The sequence below is a fragment of the Euprymna scolopes genome, chromosome 17 (genome assembly GCF_053919585.1).
Source record: "Euprymna scolopes isolate OS-2025 chromosome 17, ASM5391958v1, whole genome shotgun sequence".
Lineage (NCBI taxonomy): Eukaryota > Metazoa > Mollusca > Cephalopoda > Sepiida > Sepiolidae > Euprymna > Euprymna scolopes.
In genome coordinates, this window is record NC_136498.1 from 98,996,543 (window position 1) to 99,013,610 (window position 17,068).

Below are 17,068 nucleotides of genomic sequence, written 5' to 3' on the forward strand. Positions count from 1 at the left end.
TTTTAAACTTGAGAAATTTTTATTTTTGTCCCAATCCAGAACACTTATTTTGGAGAGCTAGATTTTTCCTAGATTAAAACAGTCTCGCATCAGACTTTGCCCTCATGAGAAAGCAATAGAAACTCCACCCGTATATAATACATTAAAGTCAAATTGAATTTTTAAAGTAGTTGAATTGAATGCAAGAGAAGTGGGCGAGTGCAGACAGACTAAATTCCAACCGATTGTTTTGAAAGTGGTTGCTTATGGCAACACTCAAAACTATAGAATATCTAAAAAAAAAAAAAAAAAAAAAAAAATATAATAATAATTCTATCTTCTAGACATTAAATTCATTTGAAAATGTATGAAACTCATCCCTCCCGCCTAGATAAAGTATCAGTTTTTCTTCAATAGGTAGTGTTTCCACAACGACTGTAAATAAACGCCTTCAACCAGAAGGTCTTAATTCCTCGTTTCTTATGAAAGCTTAATGGATGCCCCAAGTTGCTAGTGTCTCTTGAAGAACTTAACATGTTTATTCAGTGGGAGATAACCTCAGCACCCACTTTTTAGGATTACTGTTCTCGTCTTGAATTATTTTTTTAACACGAATCACCACTTGTCAAGGCCCAAGGCCACTCGAGGATAAGGGTTATAGAGTGTACAGTAGTCAACAGGATCATATCGTAGTAATCGTTAGTAATGGAAATTTGATAAATTGGATTACTTAAGGCGGCGGTTCATAAATAATTTGTTTACGTTGGACTTGAAGACAAGTTGTAGTCAGCTGGGAAGCAGGCAAACGGAAGAGAGTTCCACAGGCGCGCAGTTCTAAGAAAGAAGCTTTGTTCATGGAATCTACGTTTTGATTTAGGCACAGATAAAGAGTGTGGAAAATTGACAGTGGTTTCAGCTAGACCGGTGTTTTTTGTGAAAGATTGGCGAATGGCACAAAGGATAAAGTGCTAAGTAATCAGTATTAAGTGAAAATACAGGCGCTACTAATTAATTATTTTAGATTTATACCCAATCAAGGTTGACAGAACGAGAGCAATATACCTCCAAGAATAAAGATTTCGTTTGAAATCTATACTATGAATTAAAAAAAAAATTTTTGTGCATTAAAAACCTTTCTCCTATTGGATATTTATTTGCTTCCCCACTGAGCAAATTAGGCAGGAGGCCGTTTTTAATGTGGAGATAGGGGGAAGGAGGAGGGAAAGAGGGGATCCAGCTCCCCAGAGGAGGGAAGTGGGGGCTGGATTAGAAACTGCTGGTATGAAGGGTTGCCCCTTCAGTGACCAAGGTCAGATATGTGGGGTTACCCCCACATATGGTCTTTGCTAATCATAGCTGGTCTTTGCTAGTCATAGCTTTTGCAGCATCTGCCGGAACAGATACTACACTTTGATCTTTGACGCCCGGACCCCCGAGGGGGTTTTGGGGCTGTAACCTTTCTCCTATTTACTTAAAAAGAAAACTTTGTTATATATGAACCGTGCAATTGTATTTATCTGCAAAAGATATAGCTAATTTGCATATTCTTTTAAACATTAATTTTAATTAATTCCCTATTAGATTTTTTTCGATTTTCTCATGGGATGATCATCTTTAGTTAACTATTATGTATAATTATATTCATGCAGATATTCTACATGATTTATACTTACGTAAAAAGGTTATGGTAGACACAAACCTCTTTCTATATCATTCAAACACGATAGTGTTTGAATGATATAGTTAAGTGTTAGTTTTATTCATTTTTCGACGAAATTTCAAACAATTATTATAGTTTACAGATCACCTTCTCAGCTATATATTGTGAAAAAAAAAAATTCAACTTTCGTTCAGTAAAAAAGTTATGAATTATCTGGTGTTCAAAATTGTAAAAAACGAAAGGAGATGAGCAACATTTTTTATAACTGGAAACCACGTCGTTTCAGCAAGTACTGTTGCTATTGATTCACCGCTCTCCCAAAAAGAGAAGTAACAAGTGAAACAGAGAATGAAAGGGGGATAATTTTGAGGGGGGTATTGAAAGCAGACAAATGCCATACATTGTTATTACGTGTTATGTTTACAGGGGCAAAAAAGTAAGATTCAAATTAAACAAAGAACAAGTGAATTTACTGGAAGTCTGCAAAAATCATGGATTACAATAGAAAAATGCGAGCATGAAAGGTATCGTTAAGCTTAAACGTGGCAAAGTAAAGGACTAGTTGTTAAAACTGGAAAAGAAAAGGACAAGCTAGTCTAGTAAAAAATATAAATTTATAACTTAAAATATTGCAGCATTAAGAATTTTTTAATTCAATTTATAACATTATATAATCAATTAACCATATTACTTTTCATGCTTGCATCATTCTATTGTAATATATTTATGCGTATATACATTTGTAAAAAAAAAAAAAAAAAAAAAATTGCCTACCAAACTCCTCGGTACGCTTTTTGTCTAGACATGAAACTTAATATGCGAGATATTCAAATCCATGCGAAACTTAATATTTGGGTTTTAACTGGGGGAAAATCTGTGCAAAAGAGTGAAAATTAAAAAATGGAATTTGCCAGGGGAAGATCGAATGACGGCATTACGAATATACATACGTAATATAATAGATATTGGTTAATGTTTTAATTTTTAGCCTTGCAAACATGTCTTCATAGCTCAGACATTAACGTCAAAGGAAAAAGTAAATCATAACCTAAATGTTTTGGTTTTAATTCTTGGTAACGCACCTTTTTTTTTTTTTTTTTTTTTATAAATCATTACTATATATTAAGTCCAATATATAAATACAAAAGCTGCAGTAATCAAAATATATTTAAGCGTATTTTACAACCACGCAATGCCAGGCGACCTGCTAGTATATCCATAAAATGAGAATGTGTGGACAACTCATTGAACTTTTGATCTATATACTTGAAATTTGGTATATAGGGTATTCAGATATGTTGAAACTAATTGGTTTTCACCTGGAAAAAGGGGCTAAAGGTTAAATTTGAAAAATTGGTACTGGAGGGGGGCATTGGATTTTTATCTGTTCGTCAACAATTTCACGCATGTGCATACATGAAGCGTTCAGGGGACAGATTCCTTACGTTAAGAATAAGTAGGTTTGAAAACACTTTTAAAGATCAGACCAAGCTGGCCTATTTTTGTGTCCATTTTTTCTGGAAAGAAAGCGTATCGTTCCAGGTTTAGAAGTCATGCTTTCAAATGTTGGAGTAACACTGGAATAGCTACCAATCAGTATTTAGTTTTTTTTTTTTTCTCTCCTTTATTCCCCCCCCCCCCTTCCGCAAACCTAAGCATTCTCATGTTTGCGTTCATAATTGCAATTCAATTTCTCTTCAGAAGAGCAGCGAATATAAGGCGTTAAGTGTCGCCTAGAAACTATAGACAAGGACAAACATCTTAGAAATCAAGTGCTTACCATTTTGGTAAACAAAGAATTTTCACAAGGATGCAAATCAAATTATGAAGCAAACATTTCAAATTAATTACCATTCAATTAGCACAGATTTAAGAAAACAATACCAAGCAAAGTAACTATGGCCTCGTTATTACACCATTCCCCCCTACCAGACAACCGCCCCACCTCAGTCGAGCCCACACAACATTATTCCTCACATTTTGCAGCAAATTAACGCAGTTGTATAATTCAGTTAATAATACTCCATGTAGAATCTCTAGATGTAACGAGGTTGCATTGTGTATATTTATAGACATCAAATTACACCCCCCCCCATATCTCATTGTCCCGCCTTTTAAAGCGGCAAAAAGAAGAGCTTTTATTTATCAAGTTTTTTTTTTTATTTGGATTTTCTTTTTCACCCACAGACATTAATTATTAGTTGACGTAAGCAGAACATGACAGTTAATGCAGATTTGCCAGATTTTAGAAGTCATGTGTTTGGAGAGATTTACGTGCGAAATTATCAAAATTATCCTTTTCTCATTTATACTAATATTTATTGAAAATGTTTTCACTCAGGGAAGTAAGAAAATTTCTCAAATTGGGAAGTTAAAAGAAAACAAAATCATTACGGAAATAGATTGGAGATGGAGGATAAAGTTATTTAACTTATAAGACACACACACATATATATATATATATATATATATATACACACACACTAGAAGATGTACCCGGCGTTGTCCGGTATTAAACATAACAGTAAATTCCTTTAAAAGTGAAGTAAAAAAATAAATAAATTGAGACCTGTGCATGCGAGTATTTTTTTCTAAGCAGTTCACTCCTTGTAAGTAAAAAAATAGTCGAGCTGAGATGGAAACCAAAACCTAAGGACAGCGAGTCCAGTACAATAACTATTAAACCAGCTTGACACGTTTTTTAACTGTTTTCAAAGCTACTTATTCTTTGCATAAGGAATTTGCCATGTAAACCATTCACCCATGCACATTTGTAAAACAGTTGACAAACAAATCCGATGACCCTCCCCACGTACCAATTTTGACCCTTGATCAGCTTTTTTTCTGGATGAAAAAAGTTTTTAAAATTTTCCACGTGTCTGAATACTCTATATAACAAATTTCAAGTCTGTAGATCAAAAATTCGCTGAGTATATAGGTTGAGAAGTGTCCTCACACACATTCTTACTTTTCTAGATATATAGATATACACACACACAAATAAATGGCAAAAAGTCTATATTCCAAATTCCAAGATGTTGTCCATCTTACCGTTTATTTCTTCCAGCATGTTAAAATGTTCAATTGTTGACAGCACCTGCTTCCTAGCACAAAATCATATCTGTAATTATTATGTCAATTTTTTAATTTATTCTACCCCGACTCAGAAGAAAAATAGTAACTCGTCAACGAGATAATAGGAATAGAAAATAGAAGAGATAATAGAAATAGATAAAAGGAATACCAGCAGGATTTAAAAAATCCGACAACATCAGAAGAGTAATTGCAATTTTTTTAAAATAAAAAATGGCGTAAATATCACAAAACAATTGCAATTCCTATTCAGATTTTTGCAATCCTGCCGATATTCCTTTTAGACTTGAGTTCCTATTCTGACGAGTCAAAAGAATTTAAAAAAAAAAGAATTAAAAAAAAAAATAAAATTAAAAAAAAAAATAAAAAAAAAAATAATAAAAAAAAAAAATAAAATAAAAAAAAAAAGCTGGCATAATTACATGAATAATTCTATGCTATGAAACAGGTGCTGTTGATTGAACATGTTAACATACTGAAAGAAAGAAATGGCAAGATGGACAACATCTTGAAATTTGGAATGCAGATTTTTTGTCATTTATGCTCTGTAGTTACATCGAGCTTCATAAATTAAAGGATTGGTATAAATAAAGGGTGAAATATAATTGAATAAGCATATTTGTCCCATATATATATATATATATATATATATATATATATAAAAATTTAAAGGGGATTAGAACAGCAATCTAAAGAGCAGAGTGTATTTTAATGTAATAGTAAAATCACTAATGTAATTAAAATACAAGAAAAACAATACTCGTAATGTAGATATATAATAAGCTCAATAAGCATATATATCCTAGAGCTATTTTAATATTTAGTAAGATGATAATTTATAATTAAAATTATCAATCGGTTTTATAAGGAGGAATACAAAGTCAATAAATTGTACGATCGTTTCGGAAACGATGTTTTTATTGAGATAAAATTATTATCCATGACTTAATGTCTAACAGTTTTTTGAAACAATATTTTTGCTAATCAGGAGACTGTTTCAAAAAACTATATATTAAAAATTATCAATCAGCTTACTAATATATATATATATATATATATATATATATATATTATTTGGAATTTTGGTTTCTTATAAACAATTTTAAAAAAATATTTTGTTAGCCTGGTGAGATCATAGCTTCTTAGAGCTAATGATCAGAACATCATGCATGTGTAGATGTTATATATATATATATATATATACACACACTTGTGGCAAGAACTTAACTTTTGTTCATGATAGACTCACTACTTGGCCCATATTATAACCAATGATGTTCCACATCATATGACATTGACAAGTTAAAAAATGTTGTGTATCGATCTGATGCTTGTTGAGAACAGTAACCACCATGTCAAAAAATTCAATCTGAAAATGTCTTTAATGGAATAACTGGGAATACTTCATACAATATGGAAAAGTAAGGCATATATAAGATTTTGACTATTCTTACGTCATGCAGAATTATGCAGTACTCTGGCCGACTTGTTTTTATTAGCATTATATTGTATTATTGAAAATGCATTTGTAAAGCATGACCATACAATAAATTTCAATTCTTCTGGAATCAGATTTTAGAATCTGAAAATCTAAAACAATTGTTTTCTAGCTGTAATCTGCTTTGGCAATTTAATTTGAATAACTCAAGATTTGCTGTTGATACTAAGAAACGACTCCATAAGAACTGGAATCCTTACAAGTACAGAATCAAAACTTGAAGTGAAAACCTATTTTCTCTAAAAATTAAACCACTCACCCGAAATGAAAGAATTCACAAAACAAAGTATTAACTCATAATTATGAAAAGAATTGAAATTCTAATGGACCCCAATGACAAAACCAACAAGACATTTTACATGAGCTTGTGTGAAAATAGCAGCAGCCGATGAATAGATGGCTAGCGAAGGTATTAGCACTAGAAGTAGCCATTTAAGCACGTATGCAAATTAGCTTTTGTGCACACGCTTGTGTCACAATGAGAAAAAAAGGACAGCACATGGGTAAAGGAAAAGTGTTCACCAAGCGAGATAGACATGTGGCGAGAGACTTAAGCTGGTCTTAAGATATTGGGGTTTTAGTAATCACGTGGCAGATGGAATAAACAGTATATAAAAAAATAAAATAAATATCTTTTGCTAAAAAGAAAACAAGTAGATTATTTTTGTTTGCAAATTCTTTTGCGACGGTACTGGATGGCATGAGGGTCAAAGAGAAGTTTGAAGTGTAACGAACAAGGTTCTAGTGTGACAGGCACATTACATCAAGATGAGAGAACATAATTTATCATGCACTAATCTACAAATATATGGAGAGAATTGTAGAAATATTTTAAGCTTAAATTTTAGAGGTGCTTCTAAACATTAATAACCCTCCAAACCTGAGTATTTATATATCACATCCTAAAAAAGTAAAGTTTTTACTCTGATAAAATAAAAACTAGTCTAGATTAGTGGACATAAATTGTTGAAAAATAAAAAAATATTATAACATACAGGAAGTAACGGTGACTAAGTTATTTACTACACAAACTGAAAACCCACATGTGCCAAGTTCGAATCCAGTTCTTTCCACAAAGTAAAAATAAAAATTCTATTAAACCCTATGAATTACAATCCCGAGTCTGAAAATAAATGTAAGCTCAATAAAGCAGAGCTATTATGTTATATAGATTTAGAGTGTATTTAAATCATGTTCCAGAAAGAATCGAGCAAGCTTTATTGCATATTTTGTCAAGGAATGAGAGAGACGACATTGCTTTGGATTACATCAGGAAACCGATATCCATTTATGCCTCGCCCAAAGCCATCATATTGCCATTTTTATTATTTTTGACATTTTATAATAGTCAAATTTTGAGATAGGGTTGTACGAGGTATCCGGAGTACACCAAATGGAAGTGACATTGAAATAATTTTCAAAGTCTTGAATGCCTTTTTAACAGTTTTATTTTATAATTAGAATGATTTTCAAGTGATAAATAAAATCAAGTACAGTAGAACTTCGGGATACGACATTAAAAATTAGTAACAAAATACGGTACAATATATAATACACATATGTATATAATAAAAAAACAAAAAGAAAAAAACACTGTATCCTAGGGCCGCCGTATCCCGGGGTTATAGTATAAAAACATTTTTTGTTACTAAGTCAAGTAGATTCATAGAATGATCATTATACTGAAGCCAGTCCAGAGTTTGGTACTTCCTTTGATCAAATTGAAATAGAGTAGAACACCGGAATACGGTGGCCCTAGGATACGATTTTTTCAGGTTACTATGTGGAATACGATGACTTTCCGGTTCCTGGTTATGATGTTTTCTCCACCTTATGGTGTTATTCAATGATATACTTGCATATTATATACTGTACTGTATTTTGTTACTAATTTTTTTAATGCCGTATCCCAGGATTCTATTTTATACTTGTTCAAGTAACCTATTATGTAATCGCTAAAAAACAATTAATTTTGATTGGAATTCATTGAGATGAGTATTATTTATTTTTTTATTGCAAACTATTATCCTCATCTTTCTTAGCTGTTGTTTCACAATGTTTAGGGGTCCGTGGCGCCGTTGATAGAGATGTTGAATCTCTATGGTTCCAGGGGAGAATTGTCTGAAGATAGCGGTTTCAATCCTACCCAAAGCCAGCCAGAGGCTTACTTGGCCAAAACGTGGTGAGACGACAACTATGGATGGCAGTAATTGCTGAGAATGCAGTAAGGAGATTCAGTTCCTATCCTGTCGCGGTTACCACCTGACGAAGGCCAGAGGAATAGTTTACCGAAACGTCATAAAACATCTAAGAAAGATGAGGATAATAGTCTGCAATAAATAAATTAAAAAAAAAAATAAAAATAAAAATATATATATATTCCCCCAAAACCTCTGGCCTTCATTGAGGGGAGACTAAAACTTGAAAATAGGTTACGATTATGAATATCTCCAGTATCAAATAATTCTTATACACTTTGAAATTTACTTTATGTATAAAAACCAAACATAGTGGGGCACTTGGTGATACAAGCACCAAAATTGAAATTTGTCAGGTTTGCTTCTGCAGCCATCTTGAATTTTCTGATGACTAACGTTCTTTTCTTAAAAGAGTCGTTCCAGTCGTGACTGCCTCTCTCACACTAAATCGAACTTACTAAGGGAGATAACTCCCAGTGAATACCGGAAAAGTATCCAGTAAATAAAACGTTTAGTAAATCGTTATTTCTTTTGCATTTCCATGCACCAAACATGGATATAAATATCACTAAAACACCCGCTGGGTCATAAGCTTCATTTTGGTACCTAACTTGCCTGAGTGGATTGCCTGTAGGCTGAGACAAACCGTGTCACACACACAGTACGAAAATTTATAATCGGATGTATGTCCTGAACGTCATTTGTGCCCATTTTCGTGTTTGTATCACTAAGTGAAAGATTCTTATGGAATATTGAGATATATCTTCCCTCTTAGTGAGGCAGGCTAACATGAGAAATATTTAGAATATGTCTTCCCTTGCTGTTATCTGAAACCATAGCAGCACGTTCTAGTTTCCTCTCCATCAAGGCCAGAGGTTTGGGAGAAATATCAAATATTTTGCAATTCATATGAAAAACTAGGAAAACAAATGATTTCTTTCCACCTACAAAAAATTCTTTAAAATTACCATAGGTTTTCGGGGGGGGGGGGGGGGGGGGCTGAAACCGAAAACAGTTAAAACTCCAGGAAACAAGTAATTTTAAAGTATATGAATAAGTTAGTCTTAAGAAGTGGGGGATCATTTTTCTATATTAATTTAACGTAAAACAAACATCCACTTTATAGCCAAGGTGGCCATAAAGTGGGTGCTCATTTTACATTAAATTTATAATTGAAAAGTTAATCCATACTTGTTTAAACAATGTTCGACCTTACGGCCAAATGTCACATAGCCCACTAGACAATGCAGGCCATTAGTTTTCCAATGAGCCTTCATTTGCTAAACTCTGGTCAATCGTCGCTGAGATTTCAAACTTATAAAATTGCCCAAAAATAGATAAAGTAGTGTATATATATATATATATATATATATACACACACACACACACACAATTAAAATGAGAGATTGGAAAACTTTAAAGTGTCGGATATAATGCTAAATCATTTTTATTTAGTTTTTTTTTTTGTAAGTTCGATATTTCGCAAATAACCTCAGCAGGGTACAAAGTCGGGTCCATTAATTTCTTTTTCTTCATTTTGGTGTTATGGTGAAGAGAAGAGAATGTACGTGCTATTCCGGTGATTTCAAGTGTATAGTGCTCCAGTTTCGAGCGGGATTTAAATCAAAAGATTGTCACACACATTTGAAGACACTTATTTTTAAAATAAAAATTTAAATGAGAAATTTGAAAACTTTGAGGTGTCGGATAAAAATTTAATTAAAAAAATAAGTGTCTTCAAAAAGTGTGTGACCATCTTTTACTTTAAATCCCGCTTGAAACTGGAGCATAACACACGAGAAATCACCGGAACAGCAAGTGCATTCTCTTCTCTTAGCCATAACACCAAAATGGAAAAAAAAAAAAAAAAAAAAAGTCTTTCTAGCCTGATGAGGCTATTCATTAGCGAAATATCGGACTTAGAAAATAAATAAAAATGATTTTAGCATTATATCCGACACGTAAAATTTTACATTTCTCATTTAAATTTTATTTAAAAAATGTGTCTGACAATCTTTTACTACAAATATATATATATATATATATATATATATATATTTATATTTATATATATTATAAAGTCTGCAAAAACACATTGTAATTTTATCCTCCCCTCCCTCCAATTTTTTTCAAATCAAATGTAGGTAACGTCTTGCATTATCTTATAAAGATTTCAGAAAAATTACTGACATTTTCAATATATATATATATATATATATATATATATATATATATATATATATATAACATAATCAAGACATCAAAGAATGGATTGATAGCAACAAATAGTGTATTTCATCGTTCGTTACAATTGTTTCAAGACGATCCGACAAATTCAAACCCTATATCGTTCGAAAATTTCCACAAGAATGGTCTCCGAGACGTGAAAAAAAACTTTTACAATGAACAATATGGAATCCATTTCCCTTTTAAGGAACAATATGAGAAAAAAAATTTACCTGCATCTCTTCCTTCAAAAGGTTTTGTTTTGTTTGTTAAAGATTTTTATATTCACCTATTTTCGTATCCGTTTAAAAAAATTCAATCGGATTATCATTTAACGTTGCCACCAATTACCTATGTTCACTTAATATATTTTACTAACATTTTTCTCTAATTTATTAAATTAAATTTATTTTATTTATTGTTTCCTATTCCGGACTAATCAACCATGTTCCTGACATATTGTTTTCATTCTATGTTGGTTTCGCATCTAGAATTTGTCTTGTCTATTTACAAATACATCGGCATACTTATTTGTGTAATTTCAAAAAGCTGTTTAAATTTATTCCATAAGGAGAATAAGGTTAATATTACTTTTTATTCCATGCAAACTCATTTTTGATTTAAAATTTTGGATTAAATTTTTTTTTTTCGCTCCAATCTATTTTGATTTACGGTTATCTGTTAATTTTGACGTTGAAAGGGAATCATCAGTCAAACACATCCAAACTTGGGATTCAAAACCCGAATTCGGATATGCTCAACTGATGAGCCCAAATGAGGGCAAAACTCAAGTCTTGGACTTCCGGTTAGTTGCCTTGCATGGCTCGTGTGAGCTGCAACGTTGTTTGACTGGAAATTATATATCATTATTGTTGTGGTGCAACCACTTATTTGCATATGCGAATAACATAACACTATAAATGGCAAGCCTAGGTTGGCCTTGGGGTGTCTTACTCAAATGCCACCAGAAGTGACGCCGAAGAGCGTACATGTCCTCCCACCAAGACTCTCTGACTCGACACCGTCATTTGTACATATTGTAAATATACCTTTTCTTTAATACACTTATTATTGCGTTATCTTGTTGTTTGCGTCTTCATTGTATTTCCTTACTAATTATTGTTCAACCTTGCAACCACAACAATTATATATGTATATTTGCACATGCGTACAAGAGTACTTGAAGTTGACTTATGCCAAGTTTCAATTTGTTTCCATTTTGGCCCCTTAACTATTTTTACCGGCTAAAGAACAAATCGAATTTGTTCAACAGGTTTGAATCCTATATATAAAGTTTCTAGCCTGTAGACTAAAAATTGACAGGCAGTCTGGTAGAGACTGTTCCTCTGACAGATAAGGTCATGTACGTGTGCGTGTGAAAATCAAAGATGGTGTGAATATCACAAAACAATTGCAACTACTCCGATTTTTTCGGATTTATGTAATCATGCTCATATTCCTTTTATTTTAAAGTTGATGAGTTCCTATTCTTCTCATGAGTCAGGGTGGAAAAGATTTTAAAAAATGACAATTATATAAATGGTTCTGCATTACGAAACAGGTGCTGTCAACAATTGAACATTTTCACATGCTGAACGAAATAACCGGTAAGATGGACAGCATCTTGAAATTTGGAATATGTTCTGTCGTTACATCAAGCTTCATAAATGAAAGGATTGGTATAAATAAAGGGTAAAATATAATTGAATAATCATAGTTTTCCCATAAACACACACGATATATAATCGGTTATGTGAACCCATCTTCAACACTATAAAAAGTTTGAACAAATACATAGATGGGAATTGCAAAGTATATATTTAAAAATTATTATAGTATTATATATATATATATATATATTATATATATATGAGAGAGAGATTTAAATTAAAAATATGTGCTGTTTCTTCAACTATCCTACGCAAGCTATAAAAAATTAAAAAAATTTAAAGAAAATCAATAAAAAATTTTAATAAACGTTTCATTATGTTCAAGAATATGAATAACTTTTCTGGGGTCATGAGCTTTCTAGAGAATTAACATTTTTCTGTTTTTAGGTTTATTGCAATTACTAAGTACAAAATCGATCTACGATGCACTGGATACCTTCCAATCGGGTTGAGTACGGATCCAATCGAATCATTCTTAAAATAATTTAACATTGGGAGGAAACTAAAGAGACTCCAAAGTTTAAAGTGAATAAAAATTACATTTTGTTAATAGACTGGAAAAATACGCTAAAATCATGAATTAAAATGACAACGCTGAACAAGGATATTGAATTTCAGAATTTGAGATGAAGATTGATAATTGTATGATCCGCAATTGTATACTTTGTATCGCCATTACCGAGGATTGAACTGCACTGACTTCAATATAATGACCATGCTAAATGCACATACATGTTTGAGTGCCATATTTTTTTTTTTTTTAATGGTACTTATGCTAACACGACGTCATTTAGAAACCCATTTTTAACATGGGGAAGGAAGGGTGTTTTGTAACTTATGTACTTTCAACTAATAATTTAATGAAAAGATACCGTAAAACTTGGATTTAATTTGAAAATACTAAAAAACAAAAATAAAGATTTCCCAGTACCTTCTCTGCATAAGTAACATTTTTACTTTATTACTTGAAAATATAAAGTAGACTAGCGGAAGGGAGGCGGGGGAGGGCGACGTTGCCCGGCCGTAAAAAAAAAAAAAAAAAAAAAAAAAAAAAAAAAGACTTTAGTGATATGTGAAACTGGAAGGAAAATTTTGTAAGCAAAAAAAATTCGACGAGTGCCGGGTGCGAACTCGCATATCTTAAGTTAGTAAGCGAACACTTTATCGATAGGGACACATAACGATGGTTAGCACATGCAGTTTGCAAACCATGTCGAAAGAAAGGCTTTTATCTGACCTCCTCCTTCAAGCAAAACTATCCGAGAGATCACTAATGATATCACGATCGTGTCTGTACGATGTGGATGAGAAAAGCTTTTAGCAGACATATGAACAGTCATTTGAGATTTATTTAATAGAAGAAGACTGCTACTTAGAAATAATTATTAATTAACACTTTTAGTGCTAAGTAATAATCACAGACGTTTCTGTATTATATCGGCTTTCGATGGAAACCTGATAAACAGTAAATTTTATAAAACAACTATGCTCATGTTACTCACCCAGTTGCCTAGAATATACATTCAATAATTATTGTTCATTAATATTTAACCTTATCGCAGAATATTCGTTTTCTAGGGTTGAAAAAAAAAAAAAAAAAAAAAACTCTTTTAGAGGGTCTGAATACAGAAGCTTGCACGAAACTGATCGCAGGTAAATAAAAACAAGAGCAACGCCTAGTGAAGTGTTCTGAAATATTTGAATTTGTTTAAACTTCATTTTTATTGCTATTAATGAATTCTTTGAACTTTTTGATTCACTCATCGTATGTACTACATGTTGGAGGCATTCTTTGTATGGCAAGTGAACTTACATGTTAAGTTGTTTGCGTGTTAAGCCATGTATATTATGTTAAACATTTTTAGTCGTGTGCAAGTGACTCTAAGTCGGTCGATCAGTAACACTTGTGCTTAGCCTTTTTGGTTAAGATCAAAAGGTCTGTTCTTAGATTTTTAAGCTTTTCTTGGCCTTTTGGCCAAGATCAAAGTGTAGTGATCATGCTTTCTTCGATTGCCGCGAACTCCGCCGGTACTTGTTTTATGTCAGCGAGGTGACGGCTCGCATCGATCCTGAGCATCCTCGCCCAATTATCGTATCCAATGTCGTGGACAATGTGAGGCCACCGTGGGACCGGGAAAGACAAAGAGTATACGTTACGATCCTGGCCGTGGCGAGAATGGTGATTTGGACGTAGTGTCTGCAAGGTTGCCGGGGGGGGGGGGTCTTTTTCTGATCAGGATCTGATCGCTTTCTTTAAACACCAACTACGGGTGAAGATCATATGTGATAGAAGAAGGCTGCATTGCGCGGCATTTGACAGAAGATGGATACAGGTAGTAAGTCTGTGTGTACGAAGAGGAGCCAAATTTGAATACGTGTTCCCCGCCTAGGTGTGGAACGCGCAGTTCCGTAAAGTAAAATTTAACAAATAGCCTCTCAGCTAGCTGAGTGTGTGTTCCATCCCTCCCTGATTAGGAAGCCTCCAAGATCCCCACCCCCTCCTTCTTGCAATTTTTGTTTTCACCCCCTCCTCTAAATTTCCCCCATCTTGGAGAGAAAGAAATAGAAACTAACCCCCATTCCTTACCCACAAAATTTTTTCTCCATTCACCCCCATCTAGAGGGCATCCCCACTTAGAGACTGACCCGCAGAAGCCAGGTTCCTTTTACAAACCTAGTGGAACGGGCAGTCTATTAACTAGACGGGGTTGGGAGGGTCCTAATAATAATAATAATAATCAAAGTGTAGTATCTGTTCCGGCAGATACTGCAAGCGAAGACCATATGTGGGGGAAACCTCACATATAAGACCTTGGTCAATGTAGGGGCAACCCTTCATACTAATTGTTACAATCCTGCTCCCCTACTCCCTGGGGAGTTGGTCCCCATTTCCATTTCACTCCTTACATTAAAAATCGGCCTTTTGCCTAATTTTCTCGGTGGGGGAGCAAATAAATACCCTTTTCTAGGCCTTTTGGCCAAGATTAAAGTGTAGTATCTGTTCTTACTACACGCTGTACTTATGTTTGTAACTTTGTGATATAAAGTGGGGGATCACTTTTCTGTATTAATTTAATGTAAAATGATCACCCACTTTACAACCAGTCAGTCTCAAAGCCATTCAAGTCATTCTCCAGATCATTCAAGTTGTTTTTGAAGGATTCCAGTTATTTTTTAAGCATTCAAGTCATTCTTAAGATCATCCTTAATTCATCCTTAAGTTCATTAAAGCCATTCTAAATCATTTACTTTTTATTTATTTATTTAAGTCATTTCAGCCCAATTTTCGGTCATTTTAGTTTATCTTTAAGAATTTCATGTCAATCCTACATTCACACATTCATTCATTACACGATAGCACGCGACTAATGGCTATCGGCCTTGTTTAATTAAAAAAATGGGTTTGTTTTACAATCCAGATTCGAAAAAGTGATCAAAATTCAAATGCATAAATGTTATCAAAGGCAAGATAAGTTACTCTTCTACCTTTCTGGAAAATATTTTAGTGGTTTTGCTCACCTTTAAATGTTCAATGGATTCGAAAAATAAAGTGTCTAGTGTTTACGTGAGACCAATAAAAATGGCTGGGCTCCTGGCTTGTAAAATTCAAAGTTTTGAAAATGAGCTAAAGCTAAAAAATTATACAAAATATTGTTAGAAACCCATCCAATCTATATTACCGTGACATTTGGCAAGCTTTGACATATTGGGCGAGTTTCTAACGGTGTTTTGTATTTCAAACCAAATAAACATTTTAAAGTAAGCAAAACCATTAAAACATTTTCCAGATAGGTAGAAGAGTAACTTATCTTTATTTACGTTTGTTATGTATTTGAATTTGGACCACTTTTTCGAATCTCTGAATTGTAAAACAAACCTTAAAAAATTTGTTATGTTTTTTGATAGATTTAGTACAACTGCATTATGTTAGCTATTGTTTGTTTAGTTCGTGAAGGGTTGAGCAGAGCAACTTGCTTATTTATTTTTAATTGATAATCCAAAAAAAGCAAGTTGCTCTGCCCCGCCCTGTATTGTGCATTTGGTTTTTATGTGAAAAGTGTTACTTTACATTTTCTTCATGTGTAGAGTTTAAGGTGGACAAATTTATGAGGAAAATAATCCAAAAACTATATGGTTCCCGACTGATACGTTGAATTTTAGGAGAAAAATAAAAATTATCCCCGAAAGGTGTTTCACCCCTAAAACACTGAGGCTGAAGCCCCAGAATTTTTCCAAGGACAAATACGTTTCCAGATGCATGTCCATGTGATGTTGCTTTTTGATAATTTTCAGTAAAATCTAATGGTTGGAAAAGATTCTATGTCTCAAAAAGTGCTATTTTTTTTATCATTTTGACCCCCTTGTGATGCAACCAGAATTTTTATAAAAAAATCCGTGAATGTTACATTTCCTCCCTTGCCTAGTTGTAACTTCATGCAAAATTTCAGAAAAATCCGAGTAGTTGAGAATTTTGGGAATGAACGGATGAGGGTGAATTCTAAGGTCCTAATCCGACTAAATCGGATCAATTATTGATGATTGGAGCTTGATTGTTGTTGTCAAATAATATAGTTCTTCATGACACATGGACATTTATTTTTATGCTATTTTTTATTTTAATAAACATTTGTTATGATAGTAAAGATTGGGGTTATTGATAAGGGTTTTTGTAAGTGGATGTTATATATTTATCGAAATCAGTGCCTATTAATATATTGATGAATAGGATTTTATTATTGGTTCA

General features: G+C 33.0%; 1 pseudogene; it reads left to right on the forward strand.

Annotated features, from left to right (window-relative positions):
* Window positions 1-15,281: 15,281 nt before the first annotated feature.
* Window positions 15,282-15,419, forward strand: LOC145297178 (U2 spliceosomal RNA; annotated as a pseudogene).
* The last annotated feature ends 1,649 nt before the right edge of the window (window positions 15,420-17,068 follow it).